Source organism: Saccopteryx leptura, chromosome 7, assembly GCF_036850995.1.
Source record: "Saccopteryx leptura isolate mSacLep1 chromosome 7, mSacLep1_pri_phased_curated, whole genome shotgun sequence".
Taxonomy (NCBI): domain Eukaryota; kingdom Metazoa; phylum Chordata; class Mammalia; order Chiroptera; family Emballonuridae; genus Saccopteryx; species Saccopteryx leptura.
Window position 1 is genome coordinate 2411067 of NC_089509.1, and position 23996 is coordinate 2435062.

The following is a 23996-nucleotide window of genomic DNA, read 5'->3' on the forward strand; positions in this document are numbered from 1 at the left end:
AGAGAGTTAATCGGCCAAATTGGAGGTGGAAAAAAAGTATCAAGAATGAAGATAAGAGAAACAGACGAACAAATATAATAAAATGGGATAGGTTATAAAGTCTGCAGATTATTCTTGATTTTGAGAGGTTATCTTCTTGCTTTTCCTTTTCTCTTCCTCTTCCTGGTCGGTGACTCAGTACCCTGTGTTCTGCCCCTTTGGCACGCTCAGGTAGAGGTTTGCAGTTGATAAGTCTCTATGGCAATGTCATGTATTGTGCTTTAGTCTTGTTGGCAGTCGAGGCTCATTAGCATTTATAGGCTCCGACAGTGAGAGAGTCCGTGTTCCTGGAGCCTTTCTCCTAGTCTTTCCTTCCTCAATTAGTAGCCTGATAATCCAGCTATGGGCTTGCTGCTGCCTCTGCCTCTGCCTGGATAGTAAGAGGCTCAAAAAGCTGGCAACTCCCCACTCTATTTCTACTCAGCACAGGGCTCTGGGTAAAGCTCAGTCAGTCAGAGCTGCTAGCATAATCAGCCGGGCTTTCCGCCCACTCAAAGACCTCTGGCTCTGCCACTCTGTCCGGTAACACAGGCGGGCGCCCACTTCCGGGGCGCTTGGAGGAAACTCTTGCTCAGTATCTGCGTGCACAGCCCAGGATATCCGGCCAGCAGTCTCACGCTCTGAGTGAAACCCCCAACCGCAGGGAAAAGTTGCAGCGTTGGAATTGGCTCTCGCTCTGTCCCCGTGCATGACTTTTGCAAGGCGCTGGGGCGGCCCGAGATTCTGCTTTGGCCCACACAAAGGCCCCTGACTCTGCCCCTCTGTGCGATAACACGGGCGCGCACTGCCAAGGTACTCAGAGGAATCTCTCACTCACTATCTGCATGTGCAGACCAGGATATGAGGCCGGCCACGTTTCCCTCTGAGTGAAGCCCACACCGGCACGGAAAATTTCCACTATTGGAATTAGTTCTCGCTCCCTCCCGTGCGCGGCTTTCCCAGGGCACTGCAGCTGCCCAGAGATTCTGCTTTTGGCCCACAGAAAGGCCTCTGACTCTGCCTCTCTGTGGGGTAACACAGGCACCCACTCCCAGGGCTTAGGAAGAAATCTCTCGCCCACTAACTGCACACCGACCAGGAGATCGGGTAAAATGGCTGCCCCGCTTGTCTTTCTTTGTCTGGTTTGGCGCGATTGTTAGCTTGTATTGCCTGGGTTGCCACAGGATCAGTTTTTCCTCGGCTTGGATCTCCGTGCCACAGCCTGGTTCAGCCGTTTGTGCCGCGGCCTGGATCTATTCACCCCCTTTGCCCACCTCAGTTTCTATATTCACGGATCCCAGAGAAGGCCGCCCTGTTTAGGTTATTGAGGAAGGCGGAGCATTTCTTACTCCCTAATTCCTTCGGGGTTTGGTTATGTATTTAGCCAATTTTTCACTCTACCATTCCTTTGGGTGTATTGCGAAGCATCTGGAGGCTCCAAGTATAGGTTTTTCTGTTTCTGGTTGAAGATCTTGTTGAGTTTTGGGGGAGATTTTTCGATATCGCTTCTTACCCCACCATTACTCTGATGTCATCTCCTAATGGTCATTTTTATGATTAATATTAAGACATTTTTTTATTGACTGATTTTAGAGACAGGAGAGAGAAAGAAGGGAGGGAGAGTGAGAAACATCAACCCATAGTAGTTGCTTCTCATATGTGGCTTGACCAGACAGCCCACTCCCCTTTCTTGTAACATACTATCTTGCCTTTATTGACTGGTCTGTCTTGCTCTTACTCTGCTTAAGTTGCTTGGCTTAACACAGACAAACTGTGTGACATTGATATTGAACTCTTCTAGGCTTTCATATCCTCAGCTCCACTTTTTTAGTTGTAAGAAGTCATTGTCGTAGTTGCCAAGCATTTACTAAGGTTTCTAACAGGGCTATTGTCACCATTATTTTTTAATTACTTAGTCATTAGTTTGGCAATTTGCCTCAGTTTAGCTATCTGTGTAACTGAGTCAACCTCAATGATAAAGGGCTCTATGTTTCCTCTTGACCTTGGAGATGCTGTTCAACATTCCAGACTAAATGTGTGGATGTGCAGAAGAAGGACCATTTGAGCTAATTCTGGCTCTTGGCTTCAGTTCCTGGATAAAAAAACAAAACAAAATAAAAAAGCCAAAAAACCTGTCAGAAAAACTGTCTATTGAGGTCATTTGGAAATACGCTGTAACAGACGATAGCACAAAATGGATATTATTTAAATTCTGGTTTGGCTTGTGTTAGAGTGGCAGTGTTATCTTAGCAATGTTAGCAGACCCAGAAGTGTGAATAGTTGTAATTAAAGGCTCCCAGTAACAGCCTTGCTAGGTCCCCCTGAGTATCACATGTGGCACATGTTTCAGAGCTGAGAGCAATATTAAATAGACCATCTGTTCATTTTCATTAGGTTTTCTTTCATCAACAGCACTATTAAATGCAACTGAACCCATTTATAAAAAATTCCTGACATCTGTGCTTTCAATTGGAATGCTAATCAATATTTGTAATAATGCTTCTTCACCTGAATTTATTATTAATGAAAAAATATAGCATAAATATAGATGTTTTCCCTACAACACGTTTTATAGAACTTACCCAAACAATGCCAGAGAAAGCACCCTACCTTACCATTAAAAATTATAAAAACTGAATCCCACTGGTGACCAGCACACCTGCAGGATTTCAGAATGCACACTTCCCTCCAAAAGCCCTCTTCAAGTGTTACCTAGAAAATGTTTACTATTATATTTTTCACAAACCATTTTAGGCATAATCTACTTTGGGAAGCTTCCTTGTCTTCATCTGCATTTACTTATTCTCTCTGTAATAAAACCATAATAATAAAAAAGTCTTTGTGACTCCATTTTGCTCTAACCTTCCCAGTTTTCAAAATATGTTTATGAGAAACTTCTGCTGACTCCTGCACATAGAAAGGCTAATCATTATAGAAATTTATTCTATACCCTAGGAGTTACTGAAATAATCTCCCTGCTCAAAACTACCTCCCCAAGGAGATAAAAAAGTGTGTATAAAATAACAATTATTTATCAAAAGATTTATAAGAACATTGTGACTGTGTCCATGGCAACTAGAGTTTGTTGATGAAAAAGCAAGTAAATTTCACTGTCTCCATTTAACCCTTGCTGACATTTAGATGTCTGGTTTCATCAATTACCTCCTGACATCAAACCCCTCTGATTACTCCCCATCTTCTTTTGCCATAAAAGTAGCCAAATTCTGTACTTTTTCAAGATAGTGCCATAGGATGGTCATCCTCCACCTTCTAAGGTTGCTGGTTTTCTGAATGAAGTCACTTTCTTTGCCTGAACTACTTATATGTGTGAAGTGAACAATTTGAGCCTTTACTTGATTATTTTTTCTTTCTCCTTCTCCAGTCCTTAAACATGTCTCTTTGATCAAATTTAACTTTCTTTCATGTTTATCCCCCCAGGAATCATGTTCTATTGTTTAACATTAAACCTTGTGCACAGTACATGATCAGTTGAAATTAACCAAATAAATAAACAAATGAAGGAAAAAACGAAATGCAATTCTATTAGAAAAAGGAGAAGAAATGGCACTAAATTTAATATTTGCTGAATATTAAATTTTCCCTGGCTGGTTAGTTCAGTGGTAGAGCATCAGCCTGGCATGTGGAAGTCTCAGGTTCGATTCCTGGTCAGGAAACACAGGAGAAGCAACCATCTGCTTCTCTGCCCTTTCCTTTCTTTCTCTTTCCCTCCTACAGCCATGGCTCAATTGATTCAAGCATATTGCCTCAGGCACTGAGGATGGCTCTATGCAGCCTCTGCTTCAGGTGCTAAAAATAGCTCAGTTGCAAGCATGGCCCTAGATGGGCAAAGCATTTGTCCCAGATGGGGTTTGTTGGATGGATCATGGTTGGTATGCCTAGAGGATTCTGTCTCACTATCTTTCCTCTTCTCACTTGGGAAAAAAAAATAATAAAAAAGGAAACTCTTAAGTTTAGCTGAGTAGAAAAACTGTTTTGAGTGAGGTCAGTGTTTACCCCTTACTACCTGGGAGATTTTTCTGTCATATTGTTTTTCTATGGGTGGCATGAGTGTCCTCACCCCTTACTAATAGACCCGTGAATTGGAGAACTTTCAGAGGTAGCAATGAGAAGAGAGACTTACCCTGAAATGTGACACTCGGTGTAAGAGGAGTACGTAGAAAAATCATTTGGGGATGAAGCTCTGAGGCACAGACAACCACACGTTCAGTAACTTGTTTCCTGGTCCTCCCAGAACCCCAAATAGAATAGATTTTTCCAGTCCCCTTTGCCGTTAGAAAAACTGATTAAATTAGGACCAATAAATTCTGAAAAAATGTGAGGTATGCCCTTCTAATCCCTAAAACTCTTGCATACAATTACCCATACCCCATATGCTAGAGAAGAATTAAGACATTACATGCTTTGACCATCAGCATCTCAAATTTTCTTTTTATTTACCTGTATAGACAGTCAGAAAGTTGGTCAACTCCTCTCCACCTGTTCTTTTTCACCACCTTTACTGATATTTTGTCATTAAAGGTATAAATTTAGGTAGCATCATGAGAAATCTTTCTCCATTAGTTTTTGCATTTCTGTTTCAGATGATTTTTTTTCAAGGACATTTTGTAGCAAAAACTACCTTGAAAAATATGCCTATGAGAAAAATATCCATGAAGAAGAGGAAAGGTTTTTGTTTGTTTGTTTGTTTGAATGTTTGTTTGTTTTTACTGCTGTGGATAATAAATATAATATCTCCTTTTGGCTCAAAGCTCGTGCCAGTTTGCTGTGGGGCCTTTAAAAATTTTGGAGTTTCTTAAGCTTGGGGTTTCATTGCATGTGTAGAATTCACTCACGCTAATTTGTATTGCTCCCATGGTTGGTCGGGGAGGAGGGTGTAAGGATAACCAACATGAACATGAAACTCATGTTTTCTGTTGTGATGTGAGCAGCACAGTCTTTTGTGTCTGACCCAGGAGTCTCATGTCTTCTGCCAGAATCTATGAAACTGTGGCATGCTGACTTCTCAGTAGGGTAAAATCTCAGGCTTATCACAGTTCTTGACAAGATTGTTGAAGCTATTTGAATATATCTATAAATATTCAAAATTTTTTGATAATGATGTTTCATAACTAGAAAGCTATCTTACAGAAAAAGTTCTATGAGTATATTCAAATGCATGTACAAAGCTGTACATTTCAGAACAGTGTCTGATCATGTGAAATTTTTAAAAACCTACAAATTCACCATTAAGAATATACTTAATTTTATAATAAACTTTCATATTTTGACTGTAGTTTAGTAACTAAAAATCAGGGAGATCTTCATGTGATGATGTAAGGGTGTTTCCATGACTCATTTTTCATGGGACAAAACAAGATATCTCATGCTAATGTGAGTTATGAAAGTATTTATTTATTTATTCACTCATTAAATATTATTGAGCATTTACTATGTGCCAGGCAGCGTGAGCAATGTCTCTACATTTAAATTGTGAAAGTCAGAGAATGAACAATAAAAACAATAAGTAAGGTAATTACACCACTGTGAAAGAAACATTCAGAGTAATATAGGGGAAAGGGAGACTACTTTAGATGAGGTGGACAAGAGAATCAGTGGTTTTAGAGGGGTCTGAGGAGGGAGCAACTGAGTTGAAATCTCACATTTGAGAGTAAGCTAGCCATGCAGTGACCTGAGGGAAGAACAGTTAAGTCAGTGACCTAAGGCAGATAAAATGTTTTTAGGTCTGAGGACCAGAAAGAAACCCATGATGACCAGGTGATGCTGAACAGGAAGGAGGGAGGATGGCAAGGCTGAAATGCAACAGAAACCCACTTCAAGTCAGTGCTAGGATTTGGTTTTCTTAATTAGAAGGTCATTGTGACTGCTTTGTGGAGAACAGACTTTAAGATATTTTCTTTCTCCCTCTCTGTTTATATACATTTATATATACATTTTATATACATATATATACATAAAGACATTTATGCCTATTCATGTACACATATTAATACATATGTATGTTTTTTTATGTAGAAGTTTCAAATATTAACCAAGTTGGCCATTTTGTAGGGAGAACGGGGAGAATTTTACCACTCTTGTTTCACAAAACTATAAGGAAACACGTTCTGAATGTTAACAGGAAAAGATGTGAAAGACCATAATTTCTGGAGACAGGTTATGTACAAGACAAAAACGAAGCTTTCCTCCCACAGATAGTATTAAATTACCCTTAAAAGTTTTGAGCCTATTTATTTATGTTTCTTTATCACCAGAGATGGCAATGTTAGCCTTATTTAGGAAAGCACTGAGTGTGTATATATGCATGTACATATTAACATACATCAGTTGGTTTCTGGAATGTGAATATTAATTACCATCTCTAGAAGTAGACTAAATGAGAAAAGAAAACCACAAATAATATAGTCATGCAATACTGTTCTAGAGGAGTTAAGAAATTGGAAGCTGAAATAAAATTAAAAACAGAAGCATAAAATGGTGCAGTCAAGAAACACATATTTCTTGATAAACTGTGCCAAAGAAAGTATTATAAAAAATAATTGTTTGCATTTGAAAGACTAGAAAGGTTAAAAAGTAGAAGTTCAATGTTTTCATACTGTCAGTAAACAAAGAAGTCAAAGTATATCTTTGTTCATAAGTACATAATTGTGGTGATTCATTTTTATGGCCACTTCTCACTAAGCCATCTTTCACTCTGACAACATAATTATAATGAAACACAAAATTCCTTACTAAGCTGACACCTTATTTAAACTTCTACAAGCTCTCTATTTAGAGTGCACATTGTTCTTGACCTAAATATTGCCTGGCTGTTCATAGCTATCCTAGGAGAAGTCACACTAAACTACTTACTAAAATTTTATTATCCCAAACACAGTCATACATACAGACACTCATTTTTTCTCACACTGAATTCATGACTCATCAGAAAAGAAAATGTTATATTATTTTAAAGCAATAGATTAAAACAAACAACTAATACAAAAGTAAATTGGCAAATCATCAAAGTTGGAATATGATTAGCCTGTATGTGGGGGGATTTTTTGGCAGCACAGTGCTAAAGACAGATAACTCCATGGACCTTCTCTGATTTTATGTTTTTTGATGATGTGAAAGTTGAGGGATAATTATATTGGGGATCCACAGCAATAACTGTAGAAACCTTGGGATTTATTAATGGATTCATTAGAAAAACTACCAAATATTTTTTATGGGCCAGACACTCACTATACAGAATAAAAGAAATACATTTTTATTTGATTCCTATGCAATAATTAGTTATCTTTTATTTGGTTTTCCACAATGTTTGATATGCTTCATCTACATTGGCATTGTGTACCGATTACCCACAGTCAAATAGTTTTTGAATGCTTTGGATCACCTGGGGTACCTACTAGAATCATAGATTTGGTGGTTAATACCACAAGATTTAATGATTTAATAAACCTGGGGTAAGCCCCTGAAAATTGGTCTAATAATAAGTACTCATAATCATTATGGTAAAAATGGTCTTGAGTTCACATTTTGAGAAAGATTTCATTATATTGCAAACACTGGCTTGTGATGTAACAAACATGCTTGAATTTATAGCTCCAAAACTTAGTAAAAGCATGACTTTGGATATACTAATTTTATTAACCAAAATCACTTTTAAATTAGATAGATCAAAATTTGTAATTTAGTTATCACACATTTCATTGATATTTTATTATTTAAACAATTAATTTTAATGAGGTGATATTGATCAATTAGAGTACACAGATTCAGAAAAAACCTCTGCAGGTCCTTTTGACATTTTATTATGTTGTATACTCATCACCAAAGTAAAATTGTCATCCATTACATTCTATTTGGTTTTCTTTTATTTATTTTATTATTTTTATTAATTATAATGAAGTGACATTGATAAATAATGGTACATAAGTTCAGAGAAAACATCTTGATTATTTTGACATTTGATTATGTTGCATACCCCTCACACAAAGTCAAATTGTCTTTCGTTACCTTCTATCTGGTTTTCTTTATGCCTCTCCACTCCCCCCACAACCCCCCAACCCCCTCTCTCTCCTTCCTCGCCCCCTTCCCCCCCCATTACTATTAGATTCTTGTCCATGTCCCTGAGTCTCATTTTTATGTCCCATCTATATATGGATTCATATAGTTCTTAGTTTTTTCTGATTTACTTATTTCACTCCGTATAATATTATCAAGGTCCATCCATATTATTGTAAATGATCCGACGTCATCATTTCTTATGGCTGAGTAGTATTCCATAGTATATAGGTACCATAGCTTTTTAATCCACTCATCCACTGACAGACACATGGGCTGTTTCCAGATCTTTGCTATTGTTAACAATGCTGCCATAAACATGGGAGAGCATTTCTCCTTTTGGAAGAGTTCTATGGTGTTCTTAGGGTATATTCCTAAAAATGGGATAGCTGGGTCAAAAGATAGTTCGACTTTTAATTTTTTGAGGAATCTCCATACTGTTTTCCACAGAGGCTGCACCAGTCTGCATTCCCACCAGCAGTGCAGAAGGGTTCTCTTTTCTTCACATCCTCGCCAGCACTTATTCTGAGATGTTTTAATGATGAGCGCCATTCTAACTGGTGTGAAGTGATATCTCATTGTGGTTTTCATTTGCATTTCTCTAATGATTAGTGATGTTCAGCATTTTTTCATATGCCTATTGGCCATCTGTATGTCCTCTTTGGAGAAGTGTCTATTCATTTTTTTCCCATTTTTGATTGGATTGTTTGTCTTCCTGGTGTTGAGATTTACAAGTTCTTTATAAATTTTGGTTATTAACCCCTTATCAGACATATTGTCAAATATGTTCTCCCATTGTGTAGTTTGTCTTTTTATTCTGTTCTTGTCTTTGACTGTGCAAAAGCCTTTTAGTTTGATATAGTCCTATTTGTTTATCCTGTCTTTTATTTGACTTTCTCCTCGAGATAAATCAGCAAATATATCACTGCAAGAGATGTCAGAGAGCTTAATTCTGATGTTTTCTTCTAAGATGCTTATGGTTTCGTGGCTTACATTTAAGTATTTTATCCATTTTGAGTTTATTTTTGTGAATGGTGTAAATTGGTGATCTAGTTTTATTTTTTTGCAGGTAGCTGTCCAATTTTCCCAACACCATTTACTAAAGAGGCTGTCTTTACTCCATTCTATGCCCTTACCTCCTTTGTCAAATATCAGTTGTCCATAGAGCTGTGAGTTTATTTCTGGATTCTCTGTTCTGTTCCATTGATTTATATGCCTGTTCTTATGCCAGAACCAGGCTGTTTTGAGTACAATGGCCTTGTAGTATACCTTGAAATCAGGAAGTGTGATATCCCCCACTTTCTGCTTCTTTTTTTAAGATTGCTGAGGCTATTCTTGTTCTTTTTTGGTTCCATATAAATTGTTGAAATATGTGATATATATCTTTAAAGTATGTCATTGATATTTTAATGGGTATTGCATTAAATTTATAAATTGCTTTGGGTAATACAGACATTTTAATGATGTTTATTCTTCCTAACTATGAGCATGGTATATGCTTCCACTTATTTGTATCCTCCATGATTACTTTTATCAATGTTTTATAATTTTCTGAGTACAAGTTTTTAGTCTCCTTGGTTAAATGTACTCCTAGGTACTTTATGTTTTTGGTTGTAATAGTGAAGGGGATTATTTCCTTAATTTCTCTTTCTGACTGTTCATGTTGGTGTATAAAAATGCCTCTGATTTCTAAGTATTGATTTTATATCCAGCCACTTTGCTGAATTAATTTGTCAGGTGCAGTAGTTTTTTGACTGAGACTTTAGGGTTTTCTATATACACTATCATATCATATGCAAATAATGATAGTTTTACTTCTTCTTTTTCAACTTGAATACCATTTATTTCTTCTTCTGGTCTGATTGCTGTGGCTAGGACTTCCTGAACTAGGTTGAATAAGAGTGGTAAAAGGGGGCACCCCTGCCTTGTTCCTGATCTTAAGGGGATGGCTTTTAATTTTTTAACATTGAGTATGATGTTGGCTGTGGGTTTGTCATAGATGGCTTTTTATCATGTTGAGGTATGTTCCATGTATTCCCACTTTGTTGACAGTTTTATCATGAATGGATGCTGGTTTTTCCTGCATCTATTGAAATTATCATGTGGTTTTTCTCCTTTCTTTTGTTTATGTGATGAATCACACTGTTTCATTTTCAAATATTGTACCAGCCTTGCCTCCTCAGAATAAATCCCACTTGATTATAGTGTATGATTTTTTCCATATATTGCTGGATCCGGTTTGCTAATATTTTGTTGAGGATTTTAGCATCTATATTCATCAGGGATATTGGCCTATAATTTTTTGTGTGTGTGTTGTCTTTGCTTGGTTCTGGAATCAGAATTATGTTTGCCTCATAAAAGGAGCTTGGAAGTCTACCTTCCTCTTGAATTTTTTGAAATAGCTTGAGAAGGGTAGGAGTTAGTTCTTCCTTGAATATTTGGTAGAATTCACTTGTGAAGCCATCAGGCCCAGGACTTTTCTTTGTTGGTAGCTTTTTGATAACTCTTTCGATCTCATTTGGTGTAATCGGTCTGTTTAGGTTTTCTGATTCTTCCAGATTGATTTTTGGAAGATTGTATGTTTCAAGGAATTTGTCCATTTCCTCTAGGTTGTCTAGTTTTTTGGCATGCAGTGCTTCTTAGTATATTCTTACAATATTTGGTATTTCTGTTATTCAGTTGTTATATCTCTACTCTCATTTCTAATTTTATTTATTTGAGTTCTCTCTCTTTTTTTCTTGGTGAGTCTAGTTAAAGGTTCATCGATCTTGTTTGCCTTTTCAAATATCCAGCTCCTAGTTTCACTGATACTCTGTATTGTTTTTTTTTTAGCCTCTATGTCATTTTCTTCTGCTCTGATCTTTATTATTTCCTTCCTTCTACTACATTTGGGCTTTATTTCCCATTGTTTTTTTAGTTCTTTTAGATGAAGGATTAAGTTGTTTATTTTAGCTTTTTCTAGCTTCTGAAAGTGTGCCTGTAGTGCTATGAACTTCCCTCTCAGTACTGCTTTTGCTGTGTCACATAAATTTTAAGTTATTGTATGCTCATTATCATTTGTTTCTAGAAATTGTTTTATTTCCTCTTTGATCTCATTTTTAATCCACTTGTTATTTAACAACCTGCCATTTAATTTCCATGTGTTTGAGAATTTTTGAGTTTTTCTGTTGTGGTTGATTTCTAGTTTCATGCCATTGTGATCAGAGAAAGTGCTTAATATGATTTCAATGTTTTTAAATTTGTTGAGACCACTTTGTGCCCTTACATGTGGTCTATCGTAAAGAATGTACCATGAGAACTTGAAAAGAATGTATATTCTGCTGCTGTAGTTTGAAAGGTTCTGAAGATATCTATTAAATCCAGGTGATCTAGTGTGTCCATTAAGACTGCTGTTTCTTTGTTAATTTTCTTTCTTGAGGATCTATCTAGTGATGTGTGTGGGTTATTGAAATCCCCTACTATTATAGCATTGCTGTTGATCTCACCCTTTATATACATCAACATCTGCTTTATATATTTATGTGCTCCTATATTAGATGCGTAGGTATTTATAATAATTATATCTTCCTGTTGGATTGCTCCTTTTATCATTATGTAGTGGCCTTCTTTATCTCTTACTAAACCCTTTGTTTTAAAGTTCAATTTGTCTCATGTAAGTATTGTTACTCCAGATTTTTTCATTTCTATTTGCATGAAATATTTTTTTTTCCATCCTTTTATCTTCAATCTATGTGCATCTTTTCTTTTAACGTGTGTCTCTTGTATATAGCATATGTACAGGTCCTGTTTTCTTATTCATGCAGCTACCCTATGTCTTTTGATTGGATCATTGAATCAATTTACATTTAACTTATTAATGATATATAGTTGTTTATTGGCTTTTTGTTCTTTAAAGTTGTATGCCTCTTTTGCTATATTCTTTTTCCTGTTTACAACAGGCTCCTTAACATTTCCTGCAGCATTGGTTTGGTTGTAATGAATTTCTTGAATTTTTTTTGTCTGGGAAGCTTTTTATTTCTCCTTCAATTTTAAATGATAGCCTTGCTGGATTAAGTAGTCTTGGTTGTAGGTTCTTGTTCTGCATTAATTTGAATATTTCCTGCCATTTTCTTCTGGCCTCAAGTGTTTCTGTTGAGAAGTCTGATGTCATCCTTATGGGGGCTTCTTTGTAGGAGATAGCCTTTTTTTCTTTTGCAGCTTTTAATATTTTCTCTTTATAACTTAGCTTTGATATTTTAATTATGATGTGTGTTGGTGTAGGTTTCTTTGGGTTTCTATTTAATGGAGTTCTCTGTGCTTCTTGAACTTGTGGAAATTTCTTCTGCATTAATTTAGGAAAGTTTTTAGCCATGATAGGATTGAACAAAGTCTCTATGCCTTGATCTTTCTCTTCTTCTTCAGAAGCCCCTATGATGTGGATGTTATTTCTCTTCATGTTGTCACAGAGTAATCTAAGAGTTTCCTCAGACTTTTTGAGTCTCTTTACTTTTTTCTTCTCTGCTTTCATGTCTTCATTCCACTTGTCCTCCAACACGCTGATTTGATCCTCAGCTCTATCCATCCTGTTTATAATTCCTTCCATTTTGGTCTTCATTTCTGATATTGTATTTGTCATCTCCAACTGATTCTTTTTAAATATTTCAATATTTTTTTTTATACTTGCTATTTTTTTATTTAGGTGTTCATAATGACCATCTATTGTTCTAAGATCCCTAAGCATCCTTACAATCATTATTTTGTACTTTGCATCTGCAAGTTTGATTATTTCCATATCACTCATTTCATTTCCTGGATGTTTCTCTTGTGGTTTCATTTGGATTGCATTTCTCTGTCTTCTTATTATGTGTGTATGTTTAGGTGTTTTGTTTGTTTTGTTTGGTTGAGTCTAGGTTTGATGTTATCTGCCTCCTCTTTTCAACTATGTTATTTCTAAGTCTTCTTGGGTTGGCATCAGCTATTATTTGTAATCCACTTTTGGATTTGGGCTGCTTTGAAGTCTTGATTTGTTTGTTTTCTTAACAGGTGATAGTCTTGTTTACTGATCTCAGAAGGGGGCTTCCTTGAAACTGTATCCTGGAATGTGGTGGCTGTAATCTGAGACTCTGAAGGCCTCTTATGCTAGTTATTCTCTCTGGGGGCAAGGTGTTTTTTCAGCTTCAGTAGGTGGAGGTGAATCTCAGATCTTCATGGATCCTGAGTTACTGCTCCTCCTCCCCACTTCTTGTTTTCAGCTGTCTTGTTGCACTGATTGGAGCTGGAGAGATATCTGGAGATCTATGACTTGGAAGCACTTTAGTTTTTTTGTTTTGTGGAAGGATCAGCATCTCCTCCCAGCTATGGCCGCCTCCAGCACTGGATGAGTCAGCTTCTCAGGTCATCCCCTGCATTCCTATGCCCCTCACCATCTGTCTCTCTCTCTTCCCTTTCTTTTTGGAAGACAAGCTGACTCTTTCAACACACCTCATTCCCTGGTCGCCAGGCAAGTGGTTGTGAGCAGTATATTCTGCTCTTTTCCTTGGAGTGAGAGCTCCTCTGGGCTTTCAGCCTATCTCCTCCCCCCCCTGCTGTTTCTGTAAGCAGGGGGGATTCAGGATCTCCCTACCAGTTTTGTTGTGGCTTCTTTTCTCCTTGGTTTTTGAGTTCTGATCTTGTAGTCCAGAGTTGGTTTTTCACACTTATTGTTCATAAATTTGTTTGTAATCCAGTTTTGTGGTGTGAGCTGGCTGTCTGTGTGTTTCCTACTCCGCTGCCATCTTCAGGTCTCCTATTTGATTTTCTTTATGTCCATCCCCTCCCTCACTTCTTTCCTCTCTTCCCTTCACCTCCCATGGTAAGCAACACACTCTTTTTCATGTCCATGACTCTCAATTTTGTGTCCCACTTGTGTATGGAATCATACATTTCTTACATTTTTCTGATTTCTTATTTCACTCAGCATAATGTTATCAAGGTCCATCCACATTGTCATAAATCATCCTATGTCATAATTTCTTATGGCTGAGTAGTATTCCATAGTATATATGTACCACATCTTCTTTATCCAATCATCTATTAAGGGCTTTTTGATTGTTTCCATGTATTGACCACTGTGAACAATGCTGTGATGAACATGGGGCTGCATGTGTTTTTATGTACCAATATTTTTGAGTTTTGGAGGTATATACCCAGTAAAGGAATTGCAGTTCTATTCTTAATTTTTTGAGGAACCACCATACTTTCTTCCATAATGATTGTACTACTACTTTATATTCCCACCAACAGTGAATGAGGGTTCCTTTTTCTCCACAGCCTCTCCAACACTTTTTATTGCCTATCTTTTTGATAATAGTTAATCTAACAGGTGTGAGGTGGTATCTCATTGTAGTTTTGATTTGCATTTCTCTAATAACTAGTGAAGATGAGCATCTTTTTATATATTTGTTGCCCATTTCTATTTCTTATTGGGAGAAGTGTCTGTTCATGTCTTCTTCCTTTTTTTTATTGCATTGTTTGCTTGTTCGTTGTTGAGTATTGTGAGTTTTTTTGTATATTTTGAATATTTGGCCCTTACGTGAGCTGTTGTTTAAAAATATCATCTCCCATTTAGTTTGCTATCTGTTTCTTTTATTGTCAGTTTCTTTTGCTGTGCAAAAGCTTCTTAGTCTTATAAGGTCCCGTTCATTTTTCTTCATCTTCACTTCCCTTGCCTTTGGAGTCAAATTCATAAAATATTCTTTATGGCCAAGGTCCCTAAGTTTATTACCCATGTTTTCTTCTATGTACTTTATTGTTTCAGGTCTTATATTTATATTTAGATCTGTGATCCATTTTGAATTAATTTTAGTACAAGGGGACAAACTATAGTTGAGTTTCATTCTTTTGCATGTGGCTTTCCAGTTTTTCTGGCACCATTTATTGAAGAGGCCTTCTTTTCTCCATTGTGTGCTGTTGGCTCCTTTATCAAAGATTATTTGACCATATATATGTGGTTTTTTTCCTGGGCTCTTTATTCTGTTCCATTGGTCTGAGTGTCTATTTTTCTGCCAATACCATGCTGTTTTGATTATCTTGGCTCTATAATATAATTTGATGTCAGGTATTGTAATGCTCCCAGATTCTTTCTTTTTCCTTAGGATTACTTTGGGTATTCAGGGTTTTTTATAGTTCCATGTAAACCTGATTTTTTGTTCCATTTCTTTAAAAAATAATATTGGAATTTTGATGGGAATTGCATTATATTTGTATATTGCTTTGGATCATTTGGTCATTTTGACTATATTTATTCTTTCTATCCAAGAACAAGAAATATTTTCTCATTTTATTTTATCTTTTTTGATTTCCCTTAACAATACTTTGTAGTTTTCATTATATGGGTCCTTTACATTCTTTATTATGTTTATTCCTAGATATTTTTTTTTTGTTGTTGCAAATGTAAAAGGGATTATTTTTTTGAGTTTGTTTTCTGATTTTTCATTGTTGGTATATAGGAAGGCAATAGACTTCTGTATATTAATTTTGTGTTCTGGGATCTTACAGTATTGGTTTATTGTTTCCAATAGTCTTTCTGTGGAGTCTTTGGGCTGTTAAATATATAGAATCATACCACCTGCAAAAAAGTGAAACCTTTACTTCTTTTTTCCCCAATATGAATGCCTTTTATTTCTTTCTCTTGTCTGATTGCTTTATCTAGAAGTTACAGCACTACATTGAATAAGAGTGCAGAGAGTAGGCAACCTTGTGTTGTTCTTGATTTTAGAGAAAATGTCCTCAGTTTTATGCCATTTAATATGATGTTAGCTGATGGTTTGTCATAAATGGCCTTGAGATATTTTTCTTCTCTACGCATTTTGTTGAGTGTTTTAAACATAAAATGATGTTTTATTTTATTGAATGCCTTTTCTGCATTTATTGATAGGATCATATGGTTTTCGGTTTTTGTTTTGTTGGTATGTTGTGTTATGCTAACTGTTTTACGAATGTTGAACCATCCTTGTGATTCTGAGATGAATCCCACTTGATCATGATGAATTATTTTTTTAATGTGTTGTATATGATTTGATAGTATTTTGTTTAGTATTTTAGCATCTGTATTCATTAGAAATATTGGTCTGTAGTTTTCTTTCTTTGTGTTTTCATTGCCAGGTTTTGGTATGAGGGTTACATTGACCTCATTAAATGTGTTTGCAAGTATTTTTTCTTCAATTTTTTGGAAGACTTGAGTAGAATAGGAACCAAATCTTCTTTGAATGTTTGATAGAATTCAGTAGTATAGCCATCTGGTCTTGGACTTTTATATTTTGGGAGGTTTTTGATAGTTGTTTCTATTTCTTCTCTGCTTATGGGTCTGTTTAGACTATTTACTTCATGACTCAGTCTAGGAAGATTGTATTGTTCTAGAAATTTATCCATTTCTTCCAGATTGTTAAATTTGGTGGAATATAATTTTTCATAATATTCTACAATAAGTCTTTGTATATCTATGATATCTATGGTTATTTCTCCTCTTTCATTTTTGATTTTTTTATATGAGTCCTTTCTCTTTTTTTAGTGATTCTTGCCAAGGGTTTGTCAGTTTTGTTGATCTTTTCAAAGAACCAGCTCCTTGTTTTATTAATTTTTTTCTATAGTTTTTCTGTTCTCTTTTATTTATTTCTGCTCTGATTTTTATTATTTCCTTTTTTGGCTGGTTTTAGGCTGCCTTTGTTCTTCTTTTTCTAGTTCTTTATGATGTGAAGTAAAGTTGTTTACTTGGACTCTCTCTTATTTGTTTATATAGGCTTGAAGTGATATGAAATTCCCTCTTATTACTGCTTTTGCTGCATCCCAGAGATTCTGATACGTCATTTTAGTTTGTCTGTATGTATCTTTTGATCTCTACTTTTATTTTTTCTTTGACTCATTCATTTCTTAGAAGTATGTTGTTTAATTTCCACATATTTTTGGTTTTGTTTACCTTTTTTCTGTTGAATTCTAGTTTTAAAGCTTTATGGTAAAAAAAATATGCTTGGTATAATTTCAATTGTTCTGAATTTGTTGATGTTATTTTGTGGCTCAATTCTTGAGAATGTTCCATGTACACTGGAGAAAAATGTATATTCAGTGCTTTGGAGTGAAATGTCCTATAGATGTCTATCATATCCAATTGTTCTAGTGTTTCATTTAAGGCCGATATTTCTTTATTGATTTTTTGTTTGGATGAATGATTTAGAGCCATCAACAGTATATTGAAGTCTCCAAGTATGGTGGTATTTTTGTTGGTTTTTATTTTTAGGTCAGTTAGTAGATATCTTATATATTTTGGTGCTTCTTGGTTTTATGCATATATATTAAGAAGTGTTATGTCTTCCTGATTTAATGTCCCCTTTATCATTATGAAATGACCATCTTTGTCTCTGATTACCTTTGCTGTCTTTTAGTCAGCATTGTTAGATATGAATATGGCTAAACCTGCTTTTCTTTGGATGTCATTTGCTTGGAGAATCATTTTCCAACCTTTCCTTTGAATTTGTTTTTATTCTTGTAGTTTAGATGTGTTTCTTAAAGACAGCATACAGTTGGATTTTTTTTAATCCATTTTTCTACTTTGTATGTTCTTATTGGTTAGTTCAATCCATTTACATTTAGTGTAATTATTGACACTTGAGGGTTTCCTATTGCCATTTTATATATTGCTTTCTGTTAGCTTTGTATTTTGTTTGATTCTTCTCTTTTCTGTCATTTGTGTTTTTTTGGTTGTATTTCATACTTCTTTACTCTGTTTCTTCTTTTTTTAATGTAAAATAAGGCTCTTTTTATTTTTGGCTGCATATTATTTACAAAGTTTTTCTACTAAGGACATAACACTAGGATTGACTTCCTATTAAAAAAACAACCAAAAAAAAAAACAACTGGTCAATTGTTTGAAGGTACACTTACAAAAAGGAAATTTTATTTCTCTCTTGGAAAGTCAACCCTTTCTGAAAGGACAAACTATAGAAATGATTCCTGAAAGTATAGTCTTGCATCTTCCACCCCCTATTTCTTCTTTTTTTAAGTCATGTTTTTCTGTTGTGGTTTCTTCAGGGGTGGTTATCACTGAGTAATAGAAAAAAATACATATCATATTCATTGTAGTACATTATCTCATAAGTGCTTCTGCACTCCATCCTCCTGTGCTACTGTTAAACTTTGTTCTCTTCTCCCCCCCTTTATGTTGTCACAGATTAGTCTCGTTTTTATTGTGTTCTTGATGGAGCTTTTACTTGTAATTTTGTTTTGTTTTGTTTTTTGTATCTGGTAGGATAACCCCCTTTAGTATTTCCTGAAGTGGGGTTTTCTGGTGATAAATTCCCTCATTTTTTCTGTATCTGTGAATGTTTTTATTTCTCCTTCATATTTGAAGGACAGCTTTGATGAATATTGTATTCTTGGCTGGAAGTCCCTCTGTTTCAGAACTTTGAATACTGGGTTTACTCTTTTCAGGTTTGTAGATTTTCTGCTGAGAAATCTGATAATAACCTTTTGGGCCTTCCTTTATATGTTGTATTCTTCTTTTTCCTGGCTGCCTTGAAGATTTTTTCTTTGTCATTTGTTTGTGATAACTTCATTACTTTTTGCCTTGGATTAGGTCTGTCTAGGTTAAGATAACTCAGTGTTTTCTTTGCTTCTTGTATTCAAGGCTCTAATTCTTTCCACAGGTTTGGAAAGTTTTTGTCTATTATGTGTTTAAATATGTTCTTCGTTCCATTTTCTCTCTCTATGGTATAGAAGGAGTTCTGATATATCCATTATTTTTATAAAGTCAGACAATTCTTGTAGGGCTTTCTAATTTTATTTTTAAATTCATGAGTCTCTCTCCTCTTCTCTCTTTAGTGGCTCTAGTTGCCTGTCTTCTATTTCACTAATTCTTTCCTCTATCTGGCCTTTTCTATTAGCTGAGCTTGTTACCTCATTTTTCAATTCTTATACTGAGTTTTTCATCTCTGTTCGATTCATTTTCATAATTTCAATTTTCTTGGTGATGTATTATTTTAGTTTATTGAATTGGCTTTTTTTATGAGACAGAGAGAGTCAGAGAGAGTGACAGACAGGGACAGACAGACAGGAATGGAGAGAGATGAGAAGCATCAATCATCAGTTTTTCCTTTTAACATCTTAGTTATTTATTAATTGCTTTTCCATATGTGCCTTGACCAGGGGACCATAGCAGATTGGATAACCCCTTTCTTGAACCAGTGACCCTGGGTCCACACTGGTGAGCTTTGCTCAAACCAGATGAGTCTGTGCTCAAGCTGGTGACATTGAGGTCTCAAACCTGGGTCCTCTGTATCCCAGTCTGATGCTCTATCCACTGTGCCACCAACTGGTCAGGCTGAATTTTTTTTCAGCTTTCAAAATTGCCTTTCTGTGGTTTCTATTATTTCCCTGAGTATTTTTTAGGACTTCAATTTTTAATTCTCTGTCATTTAACTTCAAGATTTCCAAGCAATTAAAATTTTTTTCTAGAGATTTTTCTCATCTAGCTAAGCTACATCTTTGTCTTTTGTATCCATAGTATTTGATTTTTTTTTCCTTAATGGCATTTGAGAGTGGTGTTGTTAGTAACACTAATAAGAGATAATTAAAAAAATACTTAAAAAATGAAAAAAATACAGTGAAAAAATAAAAATTCTATTATGCTAAGTGGAACAAAAACTACATAAAATTGAGAGCCAGAGCTGGGGGAAAATTACAAAGAGATAAAAAGTGAAGTAGCCTGACTTGGCGGTGGCACACTGGATAGAGCTTTGGACTGGGATGCGGAAGACCCAGGTTTGAGACCCCGAGGTTGCCAGCTTGAGTGAGGGCTCATCTGGTTTGAGCAAAAAGCTCACCAGCTTGAACACAAAGTCACTGGCTTCAGTAAAGGTTTACTTGGTCTGCTGAAGGCCTGTGGTCAAGGCATGTATGAGAAGGCAATCAATGAACAATTAAGGTGTTGCAATGCTCAATAAAAAACTAATGATTGATGCCTCTCATCTGTCCATTTCTGTCTGTCTGTCCCTGTCTATCCCTCTGACTCTCTCTCTGTCTCTGTAAAAAACAAAAACAAAAAAAAGTGAAGTAAAAAACACATTAAATGCCACAAAGAAAAAATATAAATCCAGAATAATTTGTTATAAATGATGATCAAATGAAAAAAAAAGTGAAAAAGAAAAAAAAAGATAAAAGAAGCAAAAAAGGTTAAGGTTTTTAAAATGTATCCCTCATAAAAAAAAGAATAAAAAATGTAACACCTATGGGTAATAAAGTTCAAAATAAAAAGGAAAGAATAAGATGAAAAGAAGATAAAATGACCAAGGTGGAAAAATAAAGATTAAAATAAAATAAACAAATAAAAAATGTTATAAAAAATAAAATTTTTTCCTAGTTTTGAGAGGTAGCTTCTATTTTTCTTTTCTTTTTGGCAGGTGGTGCTGTACAACAAGTTTTTCCCCTGTGGCACTATTGAGTAGAGATTTTCAATAGATTTTGTTGCTATGGCGATGACATAAGCTAGTCCTCAGTTCTGTTAGTAGGCAGAGCTTGTTATGGTTTGTGGGCTCTGATAATGGGAGAGTCAGTTCTCCTGGTACCTCTCTGCATGTCTCTTCTTCCTGAGCCAGCAGCCTGTGGACCCAGTTGTAAAGTTGCCCCAGCCACTGCTTGCATTGCAATAGACTGTAAGAGATGCCAACTCCCCGCTCCAGTACTGCTCAAAGCACAGTTCTGGGTAAGGCTTTGTCAACCAGAGCTGCCAGCATAAGCAGGCAGGGCAGGGAGCTGATTGCTGGTCAGTTGCCTTTCTTTGGGCCCCTGGCCATGTCTAGTTTGCCTCAGTGTTCTGCGAGTCTAGTCTCCACAGGCTTTTCTCCCTTGTTCTCTGTTTAGAAGGCTGCAACCTAGTGCTCTAGGAGGTCTGCTCTGTGGGAATGTGCTTTGTAACCTGTATTGGCTGGTGGAGGCGCCCCACCCAGACAGGTCGAGGCATAGGTATCCTGGCTCTTGCACACTTCTTGTGCTGTTGGTCAGGGAGCCAGGACCACACAGAAACTCTGGCTACAACCCATGCAGAAGTCCACTGCTGATAATCTCTGGCCTAGCCCCTCTGTCCAGGAACATGCATGCTCATGCCAGGGGTGCCAGGTGGAGCCACCTGCACACTCCCTATGATCACAGACCAGGAGCAAACAAAACCTAAAGGCTGCTCTGGTGCCAACCTCCATAGGCAACTTGTTCCGGCCTTCTCCATCAGAGTCTGCCTCTTGCACTAGCTCTGCATCCATGATCTCAGGCTGAGCCGCCCATGCACCCTCTCCTCTGCTTGATTATCTGCCCTAGCCCAGATTTTTTCCTCACCCCTAACCCTCTGTTTCTCTTGGTTCCAAGCAAAAATTGCCCTTCCTCAGATCAGTGAGGAAAGTGTAATACTCCATTCCCCATCTTATTTTCTTTAGAGTGGATTATATATTCAGCCACCTTTTCACCCAATCATACCTTTGTTTGGTGTATGTATATATCAGATGTTCCTGAGATTGTTTTTTTTTCCTCTAGTTGTTAAATTTGTTGAAATATCAGGGGGAGGTATTGGGAGCACCCCTCACAGCACCATTTCTATCTCATTGATTTTTAATATTAATTAATTTAGCCAAGCTTTAATGGCAAATAGCATAGATATTAGGAACAGGTCATTCAAGGGAAACTAGCAAGAAAAGACTCAAAAAGAAGAGGAACATAGTCACCCAGATCTTTTGGCTTTCTGCAGAGATATATGTTGAAGCTGAGGCTTGCTAAACCCACTATGGCTGTGTTTCAGAGAAAGGACCCTGGCCTGTTGCTTGCCCTTTAATGGGGTTAGCACAAGAATAACTTCAACTCTGGGTGGCATAATGCTCTTTGAATTCATATGATGTATGCACTTACAATGTAATAACAATTTAGGCGCCAACTGATTGAGAGTGATGAGAAATGCCATCTTCTCAGCACTTAGAATTTTGGGAGCACCTGTAAAAAAATGCAGCCTCTTCCACTTAAGCAAGGGTATGGTTTCTGGTTCCAAGTATTTTCTTGGCAATTCAGAGATGGCTCGCTGGAAACTTTGCCGATAGACTTCAAAATATCTTATAGGGCTTCTGTGAGCACTGAGTTAAATGGTACCGGAAAAGACTTAAATTCTGTTGCAATCTACAGTAAACAAGTTGGTGTTTTTGTCATTAATGATACTTAATCTCTTTTCTGTATTCTATAGTGCCAAAGACATTTAAAAACTAGCATATTTTCTACTCCTTAGTCCCAAATTGGCTATCTGATTATAGTTGTTGTTGGTGCTTTTATTACTAACCCCATTAACCTGAGTGGAAAATTATTGTAGATTTTGTTTTTCTTCTCCTGAAGGAAATTCAGCCTAAGCAAGAATTTTTTTCTCTCCACTGAAGTTTAGGTTGAAGTCCACCATGATTATAACAATTTGCTCTAGAGTTTTTACATTTAGCCTGTCCAACATATCACATGAGTAGCTGAATTGTTAAACTTCCTTTTCAGGAAAAGGCAAGGCTGAAATTTACAAATCTTGATTATTTAAAATATTTCTATTTGAAGGACATGCTCTGACATTGTTTTAATATATCACATATCCTCATTGATGTTTGCAAATCTTTGCACATAAACTTTGTGAGCTCTAGTAGAATTTTATATAACATGAATGCATACAAATCATAATATTGTAAATTCAAATTTCAGTAATATTTTAAAATATACATACACATATGACTGCATTGTATAAGTACATGTGGTAAATAATGTGTTATTTTATCAGAATATAACTTTTAAAGCTTATTATATAAAACAATATGTCTCATTGTTTAAAAACAACAAAAATGTTATATCTTTCTCTCCTTATATATTTATGATATATATGCTTTAAAGGTGTGTATGTGTGTATATACACACAATGCTTGCTATATTATCATCATTTGTGATTTTTACATATTCTTTATCCACAAAGAATCAGGAAGCAGGAAATATTGAAGACTTACTATCCACTAATAGTGCTACTTGATTATAATGTGAGTGCTGTGTTAGATGCAGTGTGTAGATGATGATGTTATGTCCAGTGGGACACTTTAAACCATAGCAACACAGTATATTTTAAAAAAAAATTAATAAGAAGAAAAAATAAGCTCTTTTGTCTCCAGTTTCTGAACATATCCTTATTGTTTAAGGGGCCATAATGAAGTTTCTCAAATCATTCCTAAGATTTATTTTCTCTCAGAGAAGGATTTTTTTGAGACTTTAAAGTAATTATCAAGGGCTCTATTCATTTGAGGTCTTTGACTTCTTCTCAGAGAACACTAAATCCTGACTTCCAGTCAAGATGGAGGAATAGGTAAACTTTAAGTTTGCTTCCTCACAAAATCACATCAAAATTATAACTAAATTATAGAACAAGCTCCACTGAGACCCACCTGAACACTAGATGAACAGAAGTCTTATGGCTAAAGAGATACAGAAGCAGCCACATTAAAACTGGTAGGAGGGACAATGATGCAGAATGAGCAGGTCCCATACCCATAGTTTGGTGATTAATAGGGATATATTTCTTGGCTGCAGAGGCCCCATTGTGGAAAGAGGGATCCTAATGTCCATTGGGACTTTGACTGATGGATCATTTAGATGTTTATCATTTATATTCAAGGAATTTTTTCCATGTATCTATTTTTTCTTTTTTTAATTAAATTTATTAGGGTGATATTGGTTAATAAAATTATGTAAGTTTCAAGTATATAATTCTATGATTCATAAACTGTGATATATGAAAAAAAGAAATTTAAGAAGTTTTAAATAAACAGTTAGCATCTTTAATATGTCCATATTACCCAAAGCAATCTAGAGATTCAATACAATCCATATCAAATTCATTGACATTTTTTTTG

General features: G+C 35.8%; 1 pseudogene; it reads right to left on the reverse strand.

Moving 5' to 3' along the window:
* Positions 1 to 17990: 17990 nt before the first annotated feature.
* LOC136379173 (small nucleolar RNA U3) lies at positions 17991 to 18067 on the reverse strand (annotated as a pseudogene).
* Positions 18068 to 23996: the final 5929 nt, after the last annotated feature.